Source organism: Acanthochromis polyacanthus, chromosome 23, assembly GCF_021347895.1.
Source record: "Acanthochromis polyacanthus isolate Apoly-LR-REF ecotype Palm Island chromosome 23, KAUST_Apoly_ChrSc, whole genome shotgun sequence".
In the NCBI taxonomy this organism is placed as follows: Eukaryota; Metazoa; Chordata; class Actinopteri; family Pomacentridae; genus Acanthochromis; species Acanthochromis polyacanthus.
Genome location: NC_067135.1, coordinates 21,135,210 through 21,157,520, shown reverse-complemented (window position 1 = coordinate 21,157,520; position 22,311 = coordinate 21,135,210). Strand labels below are relative to the sequence as shown.

Below are 22,311 nucleotides of genomic sequence, written 5' to 3'. Positions count from 1 at the left end.
ACTTGCAATAGAACCCTTGTCTATTTATCTCAGGACCTCTCCCACTTTTAATGGTATTATCAGGACCAATACAGAATTTAAATTGTCACTATATGCCGACGATTTGTTGCTTTTTGTAACAAACCCAGAATGTGCATGTCCTGCTATTGTTTCTTTTTTTAGTAGATTTGGCCTGTTCTCTGGGTATAAAGTTAATGTAGCCAAAAGTGAATGCTATCCTGTAAATAAGCTAGCAATGCGGCTCTCCCAATCTGATATTCCTTTTAAATTAAACCCCTCGGGATTAAGATATCTTGGGGTCAACATAGTTAGATCCTTTAAATCCCTCTATTCTGAAAAATTTTCTTCCCTTTTAATTAAGACTAAGGCAGATCTCCAAAATTGGAGTTCCCTCCCTCTCTCTTTGGTTGGGAAAATAAATACAATTAAGATGGTTATTCTTCCAAAATGTTTGTTTCTGTTTCAATGTTTGCCTATTTTTTTACCTAAAAGTTTTTTCAAAATGGTAGATTCAATGGTTTGTCATTTTTTGTGGGATGGCAAAACACCCAGAGTTAAACAGAGTACTCCAAAAGTGTAAATTTTATGGTGGCCTCTCTTTACCAAACTTTCAGTTTTATTAATGGGCTGTGAACATAGCTAAAATCATATTCTGGTCCAAATCTAGTTCCACAAGTTGGTGTCAACTAGAAATACAGTCATGTCTCCCAGTCTCTCTTTTCGCTTTGCTAACTGGCCCGATTACTGTTAACCCCTCTGGCCTTACCTGCAACCCTGTGGTTATCGCCACTCTAAAAATATGGTTCCAGTTTAGGAAACAGTTTAAGTTTACTGTTCCTACAGTTTTAACTCCATTGCTAAGGAACCCTGTGTTCAAACTCACTTTTATTGACTCCACTTTCTCCCAATGGCATGATAAGAGTTTGAAATGTTTTAAGGACCTTTGCTCTTTTTCAGACCTGGTTTCTGAACTAAATTTTCCACCCTCTTACCTTTTTAGATACTTCCAGGTGAGAAACTGTGCAAAATCCTTATTTCCCAACTTCCCTTACCTTCCACCTGAACAATCATGGAGTGAACTATTACAATTTAATCCTTTAAAAGGGTCTTTAATTTCGAAAATTTATAGTTCTATTCAATCTTATGATAGCAACTTAACTTACGGCACCAAAGAAGCTTGGGAAGGTGAACTAGGATTGGTTTTTGATGATAACTGGTGGGAATCTGCATTGAAGGTCATTCACAAAACCTCAATCTGTGCCTGTTTGACTTTAATACAGTTTAAAACTGTATTTAGATGTCACTATTCAAAGGCAAGGCTGGCACAGATTTTCCCAAATATAGTTAATGTTTGCGAAAGATGTGGAGGTTCACTTTGTAATCTTCCGCATATGTTCTTCCTCTGTCCAGCTCTCAGAAGCTTTTGGCAAATTTACTTCAACGCCATGTCCAAGGTACTCTCAAGAAATATCGACATTTCACCAAGTATTGGTATTTTTGGCTTACCGGAAGACTACACTTGATACTCCACCAATGAATTGGAAGTAGTTGCTTTCACCTCTGTAATTGCTAGGCACATCCTTCTCCTTAACTGGAAGTCTAATACAGCTCCTTCAAGTACACAATGGGTTAACGAGGTTATGTTCTTTTTAAAGGTAGAGAAATTGAGACACTTGAAAATGGGTAACCTTAAAAAAAATTTTGATAAATGGCAACCTTTTATAGACTTTTTCGCCTCAATGTGAGCTCCCCCCTTTCTTCCTTTTTTTTTTCTTTTTCTTTCCATATATATATTGTTTGTTTGTTTGGATTTTATTCATATTCATTATATGTTCTGGGGAATAAAAGGAAATTTGAAACTATTGTTAAAATTCAATGATGCATGGAAATAGTATTCAATGCTGTTATGTATGTGCCTTGTTTTTTTTTATGTGTGCACATTATTAATAAAAATATGAAACAGAAAATGGAAGGGCGTACATAGATACACGCATAGTGTACAGCGCTGGGCACGGATTGGCTCAGCGACCATAGCATCAGTCTCCTCCATCTCCCATGTGTAGCATGCGTTCAGCATCTGGCCTTGTCCATTTCACATCAACGTCTGATTGCTGCGGAGTGTTGCAATGGAGTGCTGTTAAATGGCTGGAAAACCTTCGTTAATTTGAAATTATTTCAAACCCTATGATGTCGTGCAAACATTCTACGCCTTCTAAGGCTTCTAGCACTGAACCCAAGCACCAGAGGAAGATGCTTACCATCACAGAAAAGGTGGAACTTCCTTATAATACATATAGTAAAATAATAGTAAAATAAATATAAGGTCGCTACTTTGCAGATTTCCGCCTATTATGGGGGTTTCTGGAAACGGCAGCTGTAGCCATGACTGTAGCTAACCAGTGAGCCAGGAATGACTCAAAAATTTATGTCATTTTCAAAATTGAGAAATAATCGTTGCAGCCCTCTTTACTATATACCTTGATGAAATATTGAAATGGTCAACATACAATCATAAATTTCTTTAGAGTTTTTGCCATTTGTAAAGGGCACCACAAAGATAACACTCAGGTTTTTGCCAACAGTGCTGTTTCCAGTTACATGGGCTTTTTACCAGACCAGTGACAGCAGCACCAAAAAAATGGATTCGTGTTCATCTATTTCTTGATCCTTGACAATTGACACAGCTGACCGAGAGGAAGCTGCCTGATGACTCAGGAGATCAGAGCTTTGTAGTGGTGATTTGATTGGACAGACTGTGTGTGGCAAGACTTGCAAGATACTGTCCACAGAGTACCTATTTTGGTCACCTTCATCTTTTCTGTATCCCAAATATTTACATATAACTGAATAGAGCTACATAATTATAGCCAACATGATTCATGATTATTTTGATGAATATTGAGATGATTGGCTTATCACAATTCTTCACTGAGCCTGGAGACAAAATATCTTGCATATTTTGCCATGCTCAGGTTAAAGTAAAGCACTGCTTTCACTTTTGGGCTTCATTCTTGCTGCTATATTCAATGTAGCATTTTGAAAAAATGAAATGACATGTAGAGATCGCAGTTCAGTTCTCGTGGTCTCACTGTATCACGGAGTTTTAAATTGCGTTTGGTTCCACAGAGTTTTTGCTATGTTGCAGTATTTTGCGTTGAGATTTTTTTTCTGTATCTTTTATTACAGTGAGTTGCATTGACAAATGGCACTGAAGAACAACTACGGTGGTCCCTCACTATATCGCAGTTCACTTCTCGTGGTCTCGCTATATCGGGGATTTTTGGATTGGGTTTGGTTACGAGGATGTTTCACTATATTGCAGAATTGTGTGGTACAGATAGATTTTCTGTAACTGTTATTGTCGTGAGTTCCATTGAAAAGTAACAATGGAGATCCCAGACCTGCTTTTTGTATACTGTATAACTGCCAGATGCTTTTATTTTGACAGAGGTACAGCATATATGTAGCAGGAAGTCATCAAACAGACTGCACCTCACACTCACGGTCCTGACGACATAACACTAAAGCAAAGTAACTGGGCTGACTAATCCACAAAAAAACAATATAACACAAATACTAATAACACTGGAACACCAACATAAACCACAATAATTACATTTAAACCCCCAACGTCTTGAACTCTCATGGTGCATTGCAGTTCAGTCATTGCGACCAGCTCTGCCATCGCATAGTTGATTGGCTCAATGACCATAGCTTCTGTCTCCCCTGAGTATAGCATATCGCATAGCGGCATTCAGTATCTGGCCTCCGTTTCAAACAGACGTCTGATCGCTGCATAGTGTTGCTCTGCGGTGATGTGTAGTCTGTGGGGAGGGTTTATAAAGCCACAGACTCAGAAACTGTTATGTACAACTCATCACTGAGTGATCGGGGGGGCCATAGTCACAGTCATAGTCACTAACCCTATCCATCCATCCATCCATCCACCCATCCACCCACTATATATCAACAACAAAAGCACTCAAAGCACAATGCTCCACCAAGACTGTGGAGAGAATCTGACCTTGTGCTGAACACAGGTGTGTTATGCATGTGTGCATGAATCGTCTGACCTAGCCGGTGGTGGGAATTGATGGGACTCAGAAACACCCCACAATTTAATCATTCAATCAGTTAACCTAGCCATGCTATACCCATGTTTCTGACGGCACAAGGGTCTAGGGAAGCTCGACAGGGAGGGAGGTGGGCTTAAAGGTTGTCTATCAAATCCCTCTGCAGCAATTGGGTAGGTATACAACCAATCAACGCAACGAATAGGCTGACGTAGTTCCGAGAGCACCGGCGGATTGTGGCTAAGTCCCATTAGCTTCCCAACCAGCAGAGCCGCGGAGCCAACTGGTATATTACAGTCTGCACGAATGGGCACAATTTATTACTGGACCGTGGACCAGTAAACAGTAATTTTTTACTGGACCGAAACAGTTTTTACTGGACCGAATATTTTATGCATACCATACCATGGATTATGGTATTACATACCATAATCCATGAAATAATCTACCATACTCTCATAGCAACAGCCAATTCTTGCTCAGAATCCACCCTCTCTCATTATACACCTGGTAAATTACCATCTACATGCACTGTCACCGTCACTACACCCTTCCACACCATTCTACCATCCCACCATCAACCCTTGCATACCATAATCCATGAAATAATCTACCATACTCTCATAGCAACAGCCAAATCTTGCTCAGAATCCACCCTCTCTCATTGTACACCTGGTAAATTACCATCTACATGCACTGTCACCGTCACTACACCCTCCCACACCATTCTACCATACCACCATCCACTTTTACCATTGAATTACTCACCATACACGTCCAATTTGACCAGAAAAACAGCTCTCAGCTTCGTTTTGGCGCTACTTTCACACGCTCCTGCAGAAACTTGGAATTTGTACTCAGGGATGGGAATTTTCCGCGGATTTCATTTCAAGTTTGAACACTTTATTGTCGCTGATACTCCCGCGAGATGGTAACGACGTTAACAAGCTGTCGTTCGATTGTAAACAGCCCAGCAATTGGAGGTCACTGCGCCGCCGCACGCATCACCCCCCCCCCCCCCAGGGAATCATGACGTGATGATGTGACATAACGCCATCATACAAAATTGCTGTCCCCCGATGTTGCATTATCCCTTGGTGATTCTCGGCGACTTTAGGGTGATTTACAGGCAAAAAATTACACCGGACATGAGACCGGTAATGTAGTAAGTTTTACCGGACTTTTGGTACACAAATCGGATTTGACCGATGGTCCGACGTCATTGGCGCACACTGTATTAAGGATTTGCCATATCCCGTCGGCATAAGTCCAAATACGTCTTTCTTCTCAGTGAAACACTTAAGTGCCGTCCTTTGTTTATCTTTCAAGTTGAATTTTAGCTTCAAATCTTTAAGGGCTGTGGCCAAAGCTGAGTCGAAAGATAACTGTTTGTTGTGCGCCGGTTGTTTCTGTCAGAATCGTCACGCCTCTGTCGTCACTTCGTTATGCCCGCCTTCTGACTCTACACTTCATGGTGATTGGTCCGGCCAGTTTTAGGAGAATCTAGCCTCGAGCCTTATGGAGGGTAACTAGACCCACCCTGGCAGAGAATTAAATTTGTTGCCGTGGGTTGTCTAGCGCAGCTTGGCTATCAATCAGTTGCTCCTTGTATCAATTCCGATAAGTCGGCACTGGCGGATTTGTAGTAGGATCACATGATCGTCAGCGGGGAACTGATGCAGCTTCACTTGTTGTCATGGTTACAGTGACGCTGTGCCGGCCGCTATATCTTGCAATGGGAATCCTTATCAAATCCGTGGATCCAGACAATAAGCCGCATCACTGCCAAAATCTAATCATTTGGTCCTTTTGTCATTTCTGACCTTCCCTGAAAATTTAATCCCAATCAGTTGGTCCATTTTTGAGTAATGTTGCACAGGACCTACAGAATCACAGACAAACGTACATAGAACATTTTGCTGCAGATCCAAATTACTCTCTTTAAGATTATGAGATGGGGCACTAATGATGGCAGAGGACTGTGTTGGTGTCCCCTAGTTATAGCTTATTTGTGTTTAATCAGCCACAGTGACATGATACAGAATTTTAGCAGTCTACAATAAACAGGATGAGCAGCAATCTTTTTTGTGGCTGTAGTTTGCTGCATGTGTGTTACATCGTTAGACTTGATGATTTATGAAGCTATATATTGACCAGTCCCTCCAGGATTTCGCGGACGTTTTTCCAGATTGTTGCGGCCTAAAATGCCTGAATTCACGGCAGCTTTTCGAAAAAAAATTGCAAGGTAAGTTGCGATGTTTTAAGCTTATTTGTTGCAATGAAATTGTGGGAGACCATAACAATTACTGAAAAAAAGTAGCATTTTTTCAGCTTTTAGAACATGTTTCAACATTGTAATTTTGAATAGTTATTCCAAAATTTCAATGGGAAATCCTTAACAATTCTGTGCATCCAGAGTTTAAGCCACATCACTGATAAAATCGCATCACTTGGTCATTGTGTCATTTCTGATCTTCCCTGAAAATTCATCCAAATCCCTTAGTCTGTTTTTGAGTAATGTTGCTAACAGAGGAATGATTCACATATGATGATCATCACATAACTCCACCGTGTTCCTTGGTGGAGTCATGAATCTAACTCACCTTCATTATTTCAGAGTTGCAGCAGATCTGGATGCTACAGTTTCCTATAGTTTCCATCACGGTGATTTATCTGGTCTGTGGTCCGCTCGTTTCAGCCGTTCTCGTAATGTTTCCTGATAGAAAAGTGTTTATCAATCAATGAATTTTTTTTTGTATTCCACCACAATATAGTACGGGTGTGAAACAGTTTACTTCTGCTTTGGTGAAGAACATCAAAGCAGAAGTAAACTGTTTTGCACAGTCTTCCAGCAGTAATCTTTGTTGGTGAATGAGAGACATTAGAATGGGGCATGTCTGCATCTTCAAACCAAAAACAAGGAAGTGAATTCAGTGACATATGTGTGTTACATTTGCGCCAAGGACTGCAACGATTGGTGGAACTCATGGGAGGCTGGCTAAAATTGCGAAAAACTTGCGGTGATTCGACAAAATTGCAGAATTCGCGGACATTGGTTGAATTCACATGAATTCACGCGATCGCAACATCATGAATTCCTGGAGGGGCTGATAGACCTGAGGTTCGTTTTAGATGAAGCCAGTAGTAGAGCAGCTTTGTACATGGATGTTGGTTTGATCCAAAGATGACTTCAAAGAACAAGTGTTGACAAAGACAGACTTCTTAAAGGCTACACTTACGCAGATTTTAGGGCTGGCTTATGGTCTTTCAGAAGCAGTTTCTAAGATGTGCAGTCATACCAAGTCAGATATCAAGAGGATATAGTGTCTGACCTCTGCCCTGCTGGTCAATCATAGTCCATCCATTCTCTATACACCGCTTTATCCTCATTAGGGTCGCGGGGGGTGCTGGAGCCTATCCCAGCTGACTCGGGTGAAGGCAGGGGACACCCTGGACAGGTCGCCAGTCTGTCACAGGGCTACATATACAGACGAACAATCACACTCACATTCACACCTACGGAAATTTAGAATAGTCAATTAACCTCAGCATATTTTTGGACCGTGGGAGGAAGCCGGAGTGCCCGGACAAAACCCACGCATGCACAGGGAGAACATATATATAGAACATATATATATATATATATATATATATATATACAGTGCCTTGCGAAAGTATTCGGCCCCCTTGAACTTTTCAACCTTTCGCTACATTTCAGGCTTCAAACATAAAGATATAAAATTTTAATTTTTGTCAAGAATCAACAACAAGTGGGACACAATCGTGAAGTGGAATGAAATTTATTGGATATTTTATACTTTTTTAACAAATAAAAAACTGAAAAGTGGGGTGTGCAATATCATTCGGCCCCTTTACTTTCAGTGCAGCAAACTCACTCCAGAAGTTCAGTGAGGATCTCTGAATGATCCAATGTTGTCCTAAATGACTGATGATGATAAATAGAATCCACCTGTGTGTAATCAAGTCACCGTATAAATGCACCTGCTCTGTGATAGTCTCAGGGTTCTGTTTAAAGTGCAGAGAGCATCATGAAGACCAAGGAACACACCAGGCAGGTCCGAGATACTGTTGTGGAGAAGTTTAAAGCCGGATTTGGATACAAAAAGATTTCCCAAGCTTTAAACATCTCAAGGAGCACTGTGCAAGCAATCATATTGAAATGGAAGGAGTATCAGACCACTGCAAATCTACCAAGACCCGGCCGTCCCTCTAAACTTTCACCTCGAACAAGGAGAAGACTGATCAGAGATGCAGCCAAGAGGCCCATGATCACTCTGGATGAACTGCAGAGATCTACAGCTGAGGTGGGAGTCGTACACTGCACAAATCTGGCCTTTATGGAAGAGTGGCAAGAAGAAAGCCATTTCTCAAAGATATCCATAAAAAGTCTTGTTTAAAGTTTGCCACAAGCCACCTGGGAGGCACACCAAACATGTGGAAGAAGGTGCTCTGATCAGATGAAACTAAAATCGAACTTTTTGGCCACAATGCAAAACGATATGTTTGGCGTAAAAGCAACACAGCTCATCACCCTGAACACACCATCCCCACTGCCAAACATGGTGGTGGCAGCCTCATGGTTTGGGCCTGCTTTTCTTCTGCTGGGACGGGGAAGATGGTTAAAATTGATGGGAAGATGAATGGAGCCAAATACAGGAGCATTCTGGAAGAAAACCTGTTGGAATCTGCAAAAGACCTGAGCCTGGGACGGAGATTTATCTTCCAACAGGACAATGATCCAAAACATAAAGCCAAATCTATAATGGAATGGTTCACAAATAAACGAATCCAGGTGTTAGAATGGCCAAGTCAAAGTCCAGACCTGAATCCAATGGAGAATCTGTGGGCAGAGCTGAAGACTGCTGTTCACAAACGCTCTCCATCCAACCTCACTGAGCTCGAGCTGTTTTGCAAGGAAGAATGGGCAAGAATTTCACTCTCTCGATGTGCAAAACTGATAGACATACCCCAAGTGTGTGTTCCAAGATGGCGACAGCAATGTGAGCGTGTGTCTTAGGCCTGTGACTACTTCATTAGTTTAAGCTGTTAACCCATTGTTAAGGGTGGATCATGCATTGGCACTGATAGCGATATATTTTGATGCTGGATATTTGGGCTTACTGCCGAAAACGAGACCTTCTTTGAAGTGGAGTAGACATTTGTTTGGCTTGGATCATGGAGGAGGTCTCATTGCAATCCCTCTGGGATGCAATACAACAAATGAAAGGTCAAATTTCCGCGGACATCAATGCCCATCTGGACTTAAAAATTGGGTCGGTTCAAGCAGGCCTAATGGACATTCAAGCGACACTTAACTCTGTTACAGGACAAATCACGGAACTACAACAGCGTGTAAGCAATAATGAAGACGATGTTGCCACATTGCAGAAACGTGTGTCCGAACTCGAGAAAGACAATGCTTACCTGAAGGAGAAAGCAGACGATCAGGAGAATAGGAGCAGAAGAAGCAATCTCTGATTCATCAATGTGCCAGAGAGTGCCGAAGGACGGGACATGGTGGCCTTCATTCAGCGGCTGATCCCCACGCTTCTGGGAAGGGAAAACTTTCCAACGGCTCCGATGGTCGAGAGGGCACACCGGACCCCAGCACACATCAGCACGCCCAGACCTGGTCGTCCGAGGCCAATCCTGGTGAAACTTCTCAACTTCCAGGACAAGGTGAAAATCATGAGATTGGCCAGGGAAAGGGAGACGCTGTCCTGGGAAGGTGCCAGGATCTCCATCTATCCGGATTTTAGTCCTGAGGTTGTCAAGAGGCGTCGGGAATTTGACAATGTAAAGAAAAAACTTCGGGTTGCTAACATAAAATATTCTCTCCAGTATCCCAGCACGTTGAGAGTGATTGTGGGAGGAAAGCCAAAACATTTTCGCTGTCCGAAAGAGGCAGAGGCATTCTTCCGAGATACTTCATCTCTCCCAGGGCAAGAGACGTAAGTAAACCTATTTGTATTGCGTGGTCACCGCTTGCACTGCCCTAATGACTCTCATAAAATAAAACAAGGTGGAAGTTCTTTCTCTTCGCGTTGTATGGACATTGGCAACACCAAACGGGGCAACAACAATAGGATTAGGAAGCGTATTGAAGTGTTTGCCAAAAAGCGGTGACAGTAAACAGATTCTCTGACGCTAACTGTCGCAACGGTGGATGCGGTCGGTCATTCGTCAAAGACCTTGAGAATGATAATCATAATTTTCCTTGACAGTTAAGAATGAATCGTTTATTTTTGTAATGTTAAAGAAAACAGCAGCAATAAATAATTTCAATATACTGATGATGAAGTAGTCAGTGCCAGAATCTATGAATGTGTATATTTTGATGCGTGGGAATTTGTGTTTTGTTTTGTTTGTTTGTTTTGTTTTGTTTTTTGTTTGTTTTTTTGTGGTTTGTCTGTTTGTTTATGGCCCTCATTCACGGACCCTCCACCCCATTATTCTCCATGCCTCTGAGATTGTAAATTATGGACAATTCCAGCAGTGAGGATACTTCATCTGAAGAGGATGATTGCATAAATTTAGGTTTTACAAACTCAGAATTTAATTTGTCAGAGATAATCAATTATAGATCACACAGCATGATGAATGAAATTGATCCAGATAGTAATATATTTCAAAACATTGGCAACAATTGTTTATATTATACAGAGAATACATTTAGTAATACAATTACACTAGATAATAAACTGTCATTAATTCATTTTAACTGCAGAAGTTTATATGCCAATTTTGAAATTATTACTGACTATCTGAAGCAATTTAAATCAAAATTTAGCGTGATAGCAATCTCAGAGACATGGATAAATGAGAAACGAGGAAATGAATTTCATATAAATGGTTATGAAATGTTCTGTACAAATAGATTGTGTAAAGAAGGAGGTTGGGTTGCATTACTTATTGATAAAAACATTGACTGTAGAATTGTGGAAACTATGTCGCTAGCTATTGAAGATCTCTTTGAATGCATTACTGTAGAAATTATACTGCCACATAGAAAAAATATTTTTGTAAGCGGCATTTACAGGAAGCCAGATCCTCAAAAAATAAAAATAGATGAATTTAAAAATTGGATGGTTAAAATGTTTAATAATAAGTCTAAAAAAGATATCCTTGTGTGTGGAGACTATAATGTAAATCTACTAAAAGCAAAGAAACATATCCCCACAAGAGATTTCATTGTGGAATTGTTCAGTATAAATCTGTACCCCCTGATAACAAAACGTTCTAGAATAACCAAAAGCACAGCCACTTTAATAGATAACATATACACTAATTTACTAGATAATAATATAATTAGCGGTTTGTTGTTAAATGATATAAGTGATCACTTGCCGATTTTTATGGTTTATGATATTTACTGTAAAACTAAAGTCCAAAATAGTTTTTGTTATAACAGGGTTACAACTGAACAATCAATAATGGCATTCAAGAATGACTTGGCTTCTCAAAACTGGGAATCAGTTTATGCTGAGAGGGAGGTAAATGCAGCCTACAACTCCTTTTTGGAAATATTTGTTGGACTTTATGACAAAAATTGCCCTATTAAAAAGCTTAGGAAAAAACGGGACATAAATACTCCATGGTTAACAAAAGGATTACGGAATGCATGCAATAAGAAAAATCATTTATATAGAGTATTTCTTAAACACAGAACCAAGGAGGCTGAATTAAGGTACAAAAAATACAAAAACAAATTAATTACAATTATGAGAAATTGCAAAAAAGATTATTACACAAAACAATTAAATAGCAAAAGAAATAATATTAAAGATATGTGGAATGTACTGAATACTGTCATTGGAAGGGGAGTTAAGAGCTTTTGTTATCCAGAGTATTTTGAAGAGAAAAACACATCAATTAGAGATAAGGAGGAAATTGTGGAAGGTTTCAATAATTTTTTTGCCAATATCGGACCTGAACTAGCCCAGAAAATTCCAACAGACTATGTAACAATTGAAAATTTGATCAATGTTAATCCAGATTCTATGTTTCTCACTCCTATTATTGAGGAGGAAGTGTTGAATACTATTAAGAATTGTCATAGCAAGACTTCACGTGATACCAACGATATTGCCATGAAAACTATTAAAAGGGTAGCGGAAGAAATTATTGAACCATTTACGTATATTTGTAACTTATCTTTTCAAAGTGGTCAATTCCCATCCCGTATGAAAATTGCGAAAATTATTCCGATGTATAAATCTGATGATAAACATAGTTTTAACAACTATCGCCCTGTTGTGATCGCAGTTGTCCAAAATACTAGAAAAATTATTTGACAAAAGATTGCATAATTTTATTGATAAATGTAATTTATTATCTGAAAGTCAATATGGATTTAGAAAAGGTAGGTCAACATCTCTTGCCTTAAGTGATTTAATGGAGGAAATCTCAAATTGTATGGATGATAATAAACTTGTAGTAGGAATTTTTATAGATTTACAAAAAACATTCGACACCATCGATCATCAAATCTTAATTAATAAAATGGAGAGCTACAGCATCAGAGGAATAGTCAAACAATGGTTACAAAGTTATTTGACTGAGAGACTTCAATATGTACATATGGACCAAAATAAATCAGGGTATAGGAATGTAACATGCGGGGTTCCACAAGGATCAATACTGGGTCCCACTTTATTCATAATGTATATTAATGACATGGTTAAAATATCCAAATTGTTTAAATTTGTACTTTTTGCAGATGATACAAATATAATATGTTCAGGGCATGATATGAAACAACTTTTGGTGCAGATAACAGTTGAATTAGTTAAACTAAAGAAGTGGTTTAATGCCAATAAATTATCCTTGAATCTAAAATTTAAAAAAGACAAAACTTATGTCATTTGGTCAAAAAAGACATGACATACCTGTACAAATTATCATTGACAACATCACTATTGAGAGAGTGAAACAAAATGTATTTTTAGGCGTTGTAATTGATGAAAAGATATCATGGAAACCACATATTAGTTATTTGCAAACAAAAGTTGCCAAATGTGTCGGCATTATGAGGAGAGCTAGACATGCTCTTAATCATAGTGCACTACTCATTTTATATAATTCATTTGTAATGTCGTATCTAAATTACTGTGTTGAAGTCTGGGGTAATTGTTATAAAACCAATTTACTTCCTATAATTGTATTACAAAAGCGGGCAATAAGAGTTGTGCATGGTGTACAGTATTATGACCACACTAATCCTCTTTTTCTAAAATCGTCTGATCTGAAATTATATGATTTGGTCGATTTTAAAACTGCACAAATAATGTTTAAGGCATGTAGAAACTCTCTTCCTGCAAATATACAAAGTCTTTTTCATGATAGAAATATCCATCATTCTTATTATTTGAGAGGAACTAATATACTTTATTAACCAAAAGTGAGAAGTACTTTAAAATCAATGTGTATTTCTGTTTGTGGAGTTCAATTATGGAATAAACTTACAGAAGATGATAGAGCTTGCAAAAATATTAATCAGTTTAAAAAAGCATTTAAAAGGAATGTTATGTTGAAATATTTGCAACAGAGAGACTGATGCCTTTGACTGTGTGGATGTGTGCGGGCACTGGAAAAGTGCTTACACACATTCGATGATGATGGTGATGATGATGTTGATGATGAGTTGGGTGGGGGTTAGAGTCAGCGAAGGTGGGCCCGTCTGTCTTTGTATGTTTATCTCTGTAGTTAGTTTTTTTTTTTCTTGTATTGTTATATTGTAATGTTTTTGTGATGGTGAGTGGGGGGTTGGAAATTTAAAAGCTTTTGCTTCATCCATCCCCTTTTCAAACCAAGATATAATTTTATGTCTGTTGTCAAAAGAGCTGTGTGCAGGTTTGAAATAAATTTACTGAACTGAACTGAAGCGACTTGCAGCAAAAGGTGGCACTACAAAGTATTAATGCAAGGGGGCCGAATAATATTGCACGCCCCACTTTTCAGGTTTTTATTTGTTAAAAAAGTTTAAAATATCCAATAAATTCTACTTCACGATTGTGTCCCACTTGTTGTTGATTCTTGACAAAAAATTAAAATTTTATATCTTTATGTTTGAAGCCTGAAATGTGGCGAAAGGTTGAAAAGTTCAAGGGGGCCGAATACTTTCACAAGGCACTGTGTATATATATATATATATATATATATATATATATATATATATATATATATATATATATATATATATACCGGGCTTTGCAAAAGTTCTGTTACACGGTTTCATGATCTTTAGAGACGTTTACATGTGGGAGTGAAAAATTCCATTAAACAAACTGAAAGTTCTACCTTATAGGCAGGTGTCATTAACACAAATTTGTTCTCTGGTGAAGTTGTATCAAGATGGAAGTCAAAAGAGTTGAGATATCTGCTCTCCTTCATGCTGGCCACAACAAGTCTGACAGAGCCAAGCAGCTGAACATCAGCCGGATGACCGTCCACAGAGTCACGGAGAGGCTCAAGAATGGTGAAGATCTTTCAGATGATCTTTCAAGAATGGTGAAGACCTGAAAGATCTTCACCATTCTTTAGCCTCTCCGTGACTCTGTGGACGGTTTATTTGAAATAAAAAAGAAAGAAGAAGAATTGCTGCTTGGTTGCGGTTTAGACGGTTGACCATTTCGAATGTAGAATTCCAGCATGTTGGGACGTCCTGGATCAGTGGCTCTTTCCGCTGCCCCAGGGTTGCTTGCTGTACTTCCAACTCTAAAGCGTTTGCTGGACTATGTTTGAAGTGGCCAGCAATTTTCCAACACTTGGATAATGCACTCACAAATCCGCTGTCACCAAGAATCACAGTAATGCATCTCTGTAAGATGTGAGCCACACACAGCATATATGCTCAAATGGCAAAATTTTAGCTGTTGCTGTCATAGTTCGTGCACAGTCTGTCCCTACAGTTGTAATTTTTTCTTCAATTTCCCACTCACATGCCACTGTTAAGAAGTGTTCAGCACATGCCTCTGCGAAGTGACGCTCTTCTGTCTTCATTACTCTTAATGCGAACGACTTTAATTCCCATGCGGCAGTAATCAGATGTGCAGTAACACCAAGATAGTTACTGTTACTTACAGAAGTCCAATAGTCTCCTGTCAGGGCAACATGTTTGGCTACCGTTAAGTCCTTGTGCTTTTTTTTCTTTTTCAGTTTCATAGAGTCCACAAATTTTTGTCACTATTGTGCATTTTGATGGAGCACTGTACAATGAGTCTTGAGAGGCAACTTGCAAAACTTCAGTAAAGCCCGTGTCCTCAATGATACTAACGGGTCTGCAGTTTGTTGCAATACACCTAGCAATTGTGTCAGTCAATTTGTCCAACGTAGATTTACTGAGGCCCCGACGTTCCGTGAAGGTGGTTTGTCGCAAGCCTGGCGACACATTAGCCGAAGTGCTCACAGAATCCCCGATAAATGCATGCTTCGCGTTGTGATATTTTAGGCTGGAAGTGCTTCTGTGAAAGGAGAACTCCTTCCTGCAGAGTGTGCAAATGACTGTATTTCGGTCTATTGTTCCGTCTTGGTTTTTTTTAATAGTCAAATTTTCCACCGAGGGCCAACACGCTTTTTAGTGTCCTCCATTTGGAGTTGCTGCTGCTTCTTCTTCTTGTGCTACTTCTTATTCTCCTTCATTTCCGGCAACACGACGGCAAGTGTACTTGGACAAACTGCCTGAAATGCGCTGCCAGAGTAATTCTACACTGTAGATGGGTTAATTGCGTCAAATTTTTTAATCAGATTAATGATGATGATGGATTCATCCAGGTTAAAGCGCTAATTTTGACAGCCCTAATATATATATTTATATATGATTGTTGTGGCCGAAAATGCCTGAATTCACGGCAGCTTTTCTAAAAAATTGCGATAAAAGTTGCGATGTTTTAACCTTATTTGTTGTGATGAAATTGCGGGAGACAGTGACAATTGCTAAAAAGTTGCATTTTTTCCAGCTTGTAGAACATGTTTCAACACTGTAATTGACAATATTTATTCTGAAACGTTCCAACCCATTTCCACAAGCTTGCACGCCACGGTGGGACATCAACAGCAGCCAGATACTGGTTTAATATGACGTGGTTAGTAGATTTGCCACTGTCGCCTTTGGGCTTGCTCTGGGGGTCAGGCATTTGGGTTCTGTAAAGCGTCTTGAGACGAGTTGACTGTAATTGACGCTATATAAATAAAATTGAATTGAATTGAATTGAATTTGCAGCACAAAATGATAATTTACTATTGAATGAATATTATACATATGTCAGTGGCTTAAAAAGTTAGTTTCACTTCCTGGCACACGCGTGTTCACACACACGCTCACAGCTTGTCACATCAATTAACAAGAGCAGCACTGAGAGAGAGCAGTACTCCACCAAGACAGTTCATTACCTGACCTTGCACTGAACGCAGGTGTGTGTTCTGCATGTGTACATACCGATTCGCGTGACCTAACTATGTAGCAGGCGACGGGAGTTGATGGAACGCAGAAACACCCCCACAATTTAATCAGTTGTTCCTTGTGTCATTTCCAATACGTCCACAGTGGTAGATTTGTAGTACGATCACAATGATGTGATCATCAGCAGGCTGCTGAGGTAGTGTTCACTTGTTGTCCTGGTTACCGTGCTGCTATCAGACGCCGTGCCGCTACCTCAATGGGAAATCCTTAACAAATCCGTGGATCCAGACTTTAAACCGTATCACTGCCGAAGTCTAATCCTTGTGTCATTTCTGACCGACTCTGAAAATTTCATTCAAATCCCTGAGTCTGTTTTTGAGTAATATGGAAGGATTCACACACGCTGATCGTCACATAACTCCGCCGTGTTCTTTGGTGGTATATTTAATCTAATTTACCTTCATTCTTTCAGTGCTGTAACGGATCTGGATGCAACAGTTTCCATCATGGTGATTTATCTGGTCTGTTGTCCGCTCATTTCAGCCGTTGTAATACGTTTCACGTTTAAAAAAAAAATAAGTGTGCATCAATCAATGATTTTTTTTTTCTTTTTGTGTATTCCACCACAATATTGCAAGGTTGTAAAACCGTTTAGCTCCACTTTGGTGAAGAACATCAGTGAATTCATTGTTTATCACGTCTTCAGCAGTAATTTTTGTTGGTAAATGAGAGACATTAGTATCACACATCTGCATCTTCAAACCATAAACAAGGAAGTGAATTCGGTGACGTACGTGCGTTACGTTTGCGCTGGGAGCTGCTATGATTGGTGGAACTCACGGGAGGTGGGCCAAAATTGTGGGAAAGTCGCATTGATTGGACAAAATTGCAAGGCTGCGCAAAATTCGCGGAGATTGGTTGATTTCACAGGAATTCGCATGATCGCAACATCGCGAATTCCTGGAGGGACTGATATGTATGTATGTATGTATGTGCAAGGGCGTCAGTTTGTTTTTAAAAGTGGGGGGGATGGAGACCACAGCCATTGTCAGATGGAAATGCACACCCTGGGTGGCGTGCTGGGTAATCGGGAACACCGGGGATATCTCCAGTGGGCCGCTTTATTGTTGGGCCGCTCCGGTCATAAAATAATAATAATAATGCTTTAAATCATGGGTCTCAAACTCGTGGGCCAACTGCGGCCCGTGGGACGATATTTTGTGGCCCTCTACTTGAGATCAAAGTTTAGCATTGGTGCGGCATGCCTACTTTTCTCATATAGACCGGTGGCTCAGATAGCCCCCCATGCACCCCCCCCCACCTTTCAACCAAACCTAATTTTTATGAACCCTTAGGATGTCTACAATGCAAAAATGAGTGGTAACAGTTATCAAACTCATTTGGACTACCCCCTCTAGTGCCAAATTCAAGTTAAGGTTGAAAGCTACCCGTGTGTGCCGTTCGCGGGCCTGGTTTTTCTTATTTTTTAACTTCTTAAGATTAGTACATATGTTACTTTTACTATATAAAGCTATACATTTCTGAAAAGCTTATTGTCTGAGCTTTCATGTGGTATCAATGCCAGTTCTGTGTAGCTTCTGATTGGCAGTGGAGCCACTAAGCGACCACCCGACTGGAAGGTGTTCCTCTCCAACGATGAGAACAAGGTCCAGCTTATCAAGCTGCTGTTGACTGAATGGAGCAAGGATGGATTTGCTGAGAAACTGGCAGGTCGCAAGGTGATCTTGGTTTGTGGAGAGAGAGCATACCTCCTTACTTCTGGGGATGGTGTCAGCACAACATCAGCAGAGCTTGAAGCTCTCGGATCAACAGAAGAGGAACCCGACACAAGAGTCGTCCTCTACACACTCTATGCTGCAAGCAAAGGCAACAAAAATGTTCGTATCAAGATGGCAGACTCAGACATATTCTTTATCTTACTGCACTTTGCGAAGACAGCTCCCATTAACGTCCTCCTTGACACCAAAATCAAAGGAAAGGCGAGACTGATCAATGTCTCAACGATTGCAGGGAATCTTGGCCAGGAGAAATGTAGCTCTCTTTTAGGTCTCCATGCGTACACTGGGAGAGATACAACCAGTGCCTTTAGGGGTAAAGGCAAGGTGAACCCTCTGAAGAAAATGCTGAAGAGCCCAGAGTACATCACTCTTCTTGCCAAGCTGGGAGAAACGTGGAACGTACCAGATGATCTGTTGGATGACCTGGAGGCTTTCACATGTTCAATGTATGGCCAAAAATCCCGAACTGGAAAGGTGAATGACTTGAGAGTGACATGCATCAACAAGTTGTCTATCAAGACAGGCAAGACCACTCCAAGGAATGTGGACATGGCCTCCCTGCCGCCATGCCGTAGGACCCTGGAGTAAAATGGGAGGAGGGTGAACTACCAGGTCGCTGTATGGAAAGCAGCAAGTGAGGCCAAGCCTGCTATTCCCTCACCAGATCAGGACCATGGATGGATGATGGCAGAAGATGGCTTGCAGCCCCTTTGGTTTGTACCAAAGGGGCAGACTGTCTCCTTTGTAGGAGACAGTCTGCCAGAGGACCTCAATGCCGTGTCTGAGGACCAGGAGCTACACGAAGAATCTGATGACAGTGCCACTGAGAGTGACAGTGAAGATGCTGTTTACTCGGAGAGTGACTCTGACACAGACTCTGACTTGGACTAAATCAGTGATTGGACTGTTCATAACTATGCACTTTTAGACACTAAGATGCTTCAATTTGACAATATCTATACTCACCAAAAAGGGCTATGATGTTTCATGTATTAGCTGTGTTAAATATATAGGCTACGTATGGTAATTAATGTAAGCATAGTTGTGAGACAGAGGTATTTCAGATAAAAGATAGGCTACGTATTTTTGGGACATTTTGTGATAAAACAATTTTGTTGATTTTGTGATAGAATAAGTATGTTTGCTGCTGTGTAATTTTAAGATGAACTGTTTCAATGCCGTAACTGTGCATATTTCATGATATTGCAAATAGAGGGTTGAGCCACCGGTCTAATATGCTTCCGTGTCGTTGGTAAGACAGCACTGTGAGAAAATGTCGAAGAACGGCGGCAAAAGGCCACAAGCTGGGCTCGAACTCACAACCACCGCACCAAACGTGGAGGCTCAACCTGTTGAGTGATCGGTACATACTGGTAGAGGGGTCTGTGGGCCGCTAAAGTACTAATTCTCCCGGGCTGAAATTTTGCCCCTGCACGCCTCTGGTCGGAGCTTCCACTTGGCACGGGCGCAAATTTAGCATCGGCGTGTTTTTTTTTTTTACCTCACGAAGGTGTGCTGCATGTCTGTGCAACTCTCGGCCAAGTGCGGATGGTGCGTTCAGGAGCGTCAGAATTTTCTGTACTGCTGAAAATAACTGGGTTTACAACGGCTTACATGTGAAGAATTTGAATGTGTTGGAGACAAAATGACCCCTGACAAAAAGTGGGGGGGACACATCCCCACCGTCCCCCCCCTAAACTGACGCCTATGTGTATGTGTATATATACACACACACACACACACACACACACACACACACACACACACACACACACACATATCAAAAGAACCAGGTAAAGAACCAGGTAAATGTTCTGGAGTGGCCGAGTCAAAGCCCAGACCTCAATCCTATAGAGAATTTGTGGCTGGACTTGAAAAGGGCTGTTCATGCCTGATATCCACGCAACCTGACAGAGCTTGAGCAGTTTTGCAAAGAAGAATGGAGCAAAATTGCAATGGGCAGACATGCAAGACTGATTGAGACCTGTCCACACAGACTCACTGCTGTGATTGCAGCCAAAGGTGCATCTACTAAATACTGACTTGAAGGGGGTGAATAATTATGCAAACAATTTTTTTCATTTATATAATTTTCTTTCATTAACATTACTTTATAGAAATCTGTTTTCACTTTGACATGAAAGAGTTTTTTCCAATAAATTTTCTTGTCAAAAAAGCTAAATTTTATTGACCATGATTGATTTATGAAAGCGATAAAGGGGGTGAATACTTATGATAGGCACTGTGTGTGTGTGTGTGTGTGTGTGTGTGTGTATATTTGTATATGTATATATCTTGATATATTTGTGTATATATATGTATATGTGTGTGTATATATACAGTGCCTTGTGAAAGTATTCGGCCCCCTTGAACTTTTCAACCTTTCGCCACATTTCAGGCTTCAAACATAAAGATATAAAATTTTAACTTTTTGTCAAGAATCAACAAGTGGGACACAATTGTGAAGTGGAACGAAATTTATTGGATATTTTAAACTTTTTTAACAAATAAAAACCTGAAAAGTGGAGTGTGCAATATTATTCGGCCCCCTTGCAATTAATACTTTGTAGCGCCACCTTTTGCTGCAATTACAGCTGCAAGTCGCTTGGGGTATGTCTCTATCAGTTTTGCACATCGAGAGACTGAAATTCTTGCCCATTCTTCCTTGCAAAACAGCTGGAGCTCAGTAAGGTTGGATGGAGAGCGTTTGTGAACAGCAGTCTTCAGCTCTGCCTACAGATTCTCCATTGGATTCAGGTCTGGACTTTGACTTGGCCATTCTAACACCTGGATACATTTATTTGTGAACCATTCCATTGTAGATTTGACTTTATGTTTTGGATCATTGTCCTGTTGGAAGATAAATCTCCGTCCCAGTCTCAGGTCTTTTGCAGACTCCAACAGGTTTTCTTCCAGAATGCTCCTGTATTTGGCTCCATTCATCTTCCCATCAATTTTAACCATCTTCCCTGTCCCTGCTGAAGAAAAGCAGGCCCAAACCATGAGGCTGCTACCACCATGTTTGACAGTGGGGATGGTGTGTTCAGAGTGATGAGCTGTGTTGCTTTTACGCCAAACATATCGTTTTGCATTGTGGCCAAAAAGTTCGATTTTGGTTTCATCTGATCAGAGCACCTTCTTCCACATGTTTGGTGTGTCTCCCAGGTGGCTTGTGGCAAACTTCAAACGAGACTTTTTATGGATATCTTTGAGAAACGGCTTTCTTCTTGCCACTCTTCCATAAAGGCCAGATTTGTGCAGTGTACGACTGATTGTTGTCCTATGGACAGACTCTCCCACCTCAGCTGTAGATCTCTGCAGTTCATCCAGAGTGATCATGGGCCTCTTGGCTGCATCTCTGATCCGTCTTCTCCTTGTTCGAGGTGAAAGTTTAGAGGGACGGCCGGGTCTTGGTAGATTTGCAGTGGTCTGATACTCCTTCATTTTCAATATGATTGCTTGCACAGTGCTCCTTGAGATGTTTAAAGCTTGGGAAATCTTTTTGTATCCAAATCCGGCTTTAAACTTCTCCACAACAGTATCTCGGACCTGCCTGGTGTGTTCCTTGGTCTTCATGATGCTCTCTGCACTTTAAACAGAACCCTGAGACTATCACAGAGCAGGTGCATTTATACGGTGACTTGATTACACACAGGTGGATTCTATTTATCATCATCAGTCATTTAGGACAACATTGGATCATTCAGAGATCCTCACTGAACTTCTGGAGTGAGTTTGCTGCACTGAAAGTACAGGGGCCGAATAATATTGCACACCCCACTTTTCAGTTTTTTATTTGTTAAAAAAGTATAAAATATCCAATAAATTTCGTTCCACTTCACGATTGTGTCCCACTTGTTGTTGATTCTTGACAAAAAATTAAAATTTTATATCTTTGTTTGAAGCCTGAAATGTGGCGAAAGGTTGAAAAGTTCAAGGGGGCCAAATACTTTCACAAGGCACTGTGTGTATATATATATATATATATATATATATAATTTGTGTTTGATTTAATTCG

The 22,311-nt window shown here is 40.3% G+C and overlaps 1 protein-coding gene across 6 annotated transcripts in view; it reads left to right on the top strand.

Moving 5' to 3' along the window:
- Positions 1–22,311, top strand: part of mllt3 (MLLT3 super elongation complex subunit) — a 160,373-nt gene that overhangs the window by 114,806 nt on the left and 23,256 nt on the right. The window lies entirely within an intron of this gene.